Genomic DNA, 4,747 nt, shown 5'->3' on the forward strand with positions numbered 1-4,747 from the left:
AATTATTTTATTGGCAGCTCATACAACTCTTCAATCCATACACACATCAATAGTGTAAAGCATATTTGTATATTCATTGCCATTATCATTCTCAAAACATTTGCTCCCCACTTAAGCCCCTGGCATCAGCTCCACATTTCCCCCCTCCTTCTCTGCTCCCCCTTCCCTCATGAACCCTTGATAATTTATATATTATTATTTTGTCATATCTTGCACTGTCTCCCTGGTTTTTTTAACACCACTTCCTTTCCCCTCCTCCCCCTCTCCCATGTCCCCCCTACCAACCATAGGTCCAGTTATTTTCTCCTCCAGCTTGTTTATCCCATCTATCTTATCTAGGTAGATAGTAATATGCACAAAAAACAAGACAGAGCAAAACAAAACAACAAAAAAAGACCACCAACAACAAAACCAATGACAAAACAAAAAAAAGAAAAGCATGTAAATAGTTCAAGGTCTGTTTGTTGACTTTAGGTGGAGTCTGATAGGGTGCCACGCCCTGGTCCCAAAGTCTAGTTTTGTACTCCCTGGGGACTTCATTCCTCAAGGCTGTCAATCTTATGGAAGCAGACTGCTTCATCTATCTCCCACAGAACAGCTGGTGGGTTTGAACCACTGATCTTTTCCATTAGCAGACCAACACTTACTGCACTATTGGGCTCCTTTTGTAAAGAAGATAGTCTCAAAAACCCCCTTATGCAGTTCTACTCTGGTCTACAGTGTTGTTTTAAGTTGAAATCAACTCCTCCACAATGGGTTTGGTTTAAAGTGTGGTCTGGTTTACTATGGACAGGTTACACAGAATCAGCATAGGCAAAATAAATACAGGGTCAAGGAAGTCCTTCAACGAGATGGATTGACACAGTAACTGCAACCATTCACTGAAAATGGTGCCGGGCTGACCTTCTTTGTGCTATACACAGGGTATGAGTCAGAACCTACTCAAAACTAATCTCTTTCACTATACACAATAAGTTTCTTCAAGGTAGAAGACAGCACTATATCTTTTTATTGTACCAGAATCTAACACAAGGTCTGAAAGAGATGTACTAATTTTCTAAATTAATGACAATCATCACTAATTTGTTTTTAAAACACAGATTGAATGATCAAGTTAGTTTAAAATTCTAACTTTCACTAAAACTATGCTATTCAAATTCTAAAAACAAAGAGAGCCACCAAAAAAAAAAAAATCCCTGGTAGAATTTAACTACCATCTAAGTCAGAGCAGTCTTGGTGGGATAGTAGTTACATGTTGGGCTGCTAGCCACAAGGTTAGCAGTTCAAAACCACTAGCTGTTTCCTGAGAGAAAGACTAGGCTTTCTACTCCCAGAAGTAGTCTAGAAAACCCACAGGAAGAGTTCTACCCTGCCCTATAGAGTCCCTATGAGTGGAAATCGAGTCAATAGGAGTGAGTTTAATTTAGGTCTGGCAAAAGAAAAACTCTCACTGTCACTGAGTTGATGTCAACTCATAGTGACCCTACAGGACAGGGTAGACTGCTTCTGTGAATTTCTGAGGCTGTAACTTTAAAAGATTAGAAAGCTCTGTCTTTCTCCTGCAAAGCAGTTGGTCATTTTGAACTGCTGATTTGTGGGTTGCAGCCCAATGCATAACCACTACACTACCAGGTTTCCTGCAAGACACAAGACTAAAAATTGGCTGGATGCAACCAGCAGTTTTTGTTTGGCCTGTGATACACACACACACACACACACACCAGGACTGCTGACTTGTGGGTTGCAACCCAATGCATAACCACTACACTACCAGGTTTCCTGCAAGACACAAGACTAAAAATTGGCTGGATGCAACCAGCAGTTTTTGTTTGGCCTGTGATATATATATGTATGTATATATATGTATGTGTGTATATATACATATATATACATACATATATACACACACACACACCAGGATGCAACCAGCAGTTTTTGTTTGGCCTGTGATATATATATATATATATACATACATACACCAGGGGTGGGGGTGGAGAGTACCCTTGAGTCAGAATTGACTTAGGTCACAAATCAGGCTCTGTGTATATAATTCTTTGAATGTTACTCAAATCTAGTCTTAATTTGATCCTCTCAACCAGCTTGTGGTCACTTAATGCCTGTATGTGACAAAAAAAGTATTTCTCATTCATTCAAACACTGCTATGTGCCAAGCATGATGCTAAGTGCTGGGGATACAGAACTGGATAAGGAATGTCTGGTGTAATGGAAGATACAGATAGACAAGTACCTGTTGCAGTGCAGTTGGTAAGTGGCATGACAGATGTGTGCATACGTCCAGGAGATCCTAGCTGTCTCAAAGTTGTGACTACCTGGTCCAAAGTCTCCTCAATTGCTATCTGCTCTTTTATATACTGTTGTGTTTTTTCAAATTGAAGCTTTGAGTTGCAATGTTAAAAGATTCTGTAGGAAAATATTTAATGATGCAGGAAGCATCTAGAGAAGGTGAAAAGAATACAGTCACTGTACCAAAAAGAACTTATGAACAAGAACCAATGAAACTGAAAGAAGAAGTTCAAACTGCACCGAATGCATTAGCCAAAAACAAGGCTCCAGGAATTGATGGAATACTCACTGAAATGTTTCAGCAAGCTGAAGGAGCACTAGAAGCACTCGATCTTCTATGCCAGGAGATTTGGAAAACAACTATTTGGCCAACTGACAGAGAGAGATCTGCCTTTGTGCCCATTCCAAAGAAAGTGACCTAACAGAATGCTCCAACTATAGAATGAAATATCACTGATATCGTACACAAGTAAAATTTTGCTCAAGAGCATTCAATAACTGTTGCAGCAGTACAGTGACAGGAAACTACCAGAAGGAAGATAGAAACTGAAAATACAAGGAGGAAGTAGAATAATGTTAAATTGTGAGGATTGCAACCAATGAGGTGAAATAAAATCTATATGAATTGCTGAATGGAAACTCGATCTGCTCTGAAAACCTTCACAATTCACCAAAAAAATTAAAAGGACTCAATAGGAAGTAAATGTCTAGGAAAGAATGATGGCAATATACCAGTATGTACTAATATGTCGGATATAATTGATGTATGGATTGTAACGAGTTTTAAGAGTTCCCAATAAAATGATCTAAAAACCAAAACAATAAAAAAAGTTGAAGACAAAAAACAAACAAAAAGGTTTCATAGCAAATAACTTATTTATCCTCATGTGTATTATTTCTTTGTTCTTTTAAACTAGTAGGTTTTGGATTTGTGATTCCTGATGTAATTAGTCCAGAGTAGGTAAGTGCCAAGAAGCATGTTAAGAAGTCAAAAGTCAGGTCAGAATCTGAAAGCCGAGGGAGACTTTGTGGAGGATTTAGAAATTTGGAACTAACTCCTGAACTAGGCCTTGAAGGATTAGGAAGTCAAAGAATATAAGTAAGGAATCCATTCCAAAGGTAAATTAACAGAATGTGAAAATTACAGGATATCACTGATATCACATGCAAGTAAAAATTTGCTGAAGATCATTCAACAGCAGTTACAGCAATACAGGGGGCTGGCTGGAGGTTATAGCCAGAATCAGATGAGGACATGGAACAAGATAAAGTTTTGCTAATGTCTGATGGATCTTGACTGAAAGTAGAGAATACCAGATATTTAATTATGTTTTATTGAGTGTGCAAAGGCACTTGACTGTGTGGATCAGAACTATATATGGCCATAAGAATGGGTATTCCAAAACATTTCACTGTGCTCATTCAGAGCTTTGTACATGGTTCAAGAAGCAATTGCTCAAATAGAACAAGGGAATATTGCATGGTTTAAAATCCAGAAAGGTGTGAATCAGGGTTGATCCAAATCACCACACTTTTTCAATCTAAATGTTGAGCAAGTAACAAGCTGGGTCATACTGAAGAAAGAGGCATCAAGATTGGAGGGAGGCTTATTAACAATCTGTGATATTATGTAAAAGATACAACCTCACTTGCTAAAAGTGGGGACTTGAATTATGATGCTAGCGAAGAATACTGAAAATACCATAGACTTCCAAAAAGAACAACCAAATCTGTCTCGGAAAATGGACAGCTAGAATTCTCCTTAGAACCAAGGATGGGGAAACTTTATCTCATGCACTTTGGACATGTTATCAAAAGACACCAGACCCTGGAAAAGGACATCATGCTTGGTAAAGTAGAGGGACAGTGAAAGAGGAAGACCCTCCATGAGATGGACTGTCACAGAGGCTGTAATGATGGGCTTGAACATAACAACTGTCGTTTTCGTTTTGCTGTACACAGGGTTGCTATTGAGTCTGAGCTAATCAATGGCACCTAACAAGGTAAACAGGAAAGTCATATCCCGATCAAGTAATTTTCTTGGTTAGTACATTAAAGCCTCTTTTCTTTCTAAATATTGTTCTTTAAAGTTGAAGGCTTACTTGCTTCACAAAATGGTTCTAGGTTAGAAACTTATTATTCAAGATATTTCCGAACCCTAACCCTAATCTTAGCCTTAAACCAAACTCTAACCCTAATACAAACCATAACCGTAACCCTAACCATAACCCTAACTATAAGCATAACCCTAAACATAACTGTAATCCTAACCCAAACTCTAATCCTAAAACTAACATTAAAGCTAACCGTAACACAACCCTAAGACTATCCCTAACCATAAACAATCCTAATCCTAAAACCCACTCTAAAACCATCCATAACTTTAGGTTTAACCCTACCCTAAGCCTAACTCTACCTCTAGTCCTAATACTAACGCTTACTA

The 4,747-nt window shown here is 38.3% G+C and overlaps 1 protein-coding gene across 6 annotated transcripts in view; it reads right to left on the reverse strand.

Moving 5' to 3' along the window:
• The window catches only part of NUP98 (nucleoporin 98 and 96 precursor), an 89,826-nt gene that overhangs the window by 76,042 nt on the left and 9,037 nt on the right, over window positions 1-4,747 (reverse strand). The gene's annotated exons all lie outside the window — the stretch shown is intronic.

This window comes from Echinops telfairi, unplaced genomic scaffold (assembly GCF_000313985.2).
Source record: "Echinops telfairi isolate 266 unplaced genomic scaffold, ASM31398v2 ScPeMD7_1713;HRSCAF=2227, whole genome shotgun sequence".
In the NCBI taxonomy this organism is placed as follows: domain Eukaryota; kingdom Metazoa; phylum Chordata; class Mammalia; order Afrosoricida; family Tenrecidae; genus Echinops; species Echinops telfairi.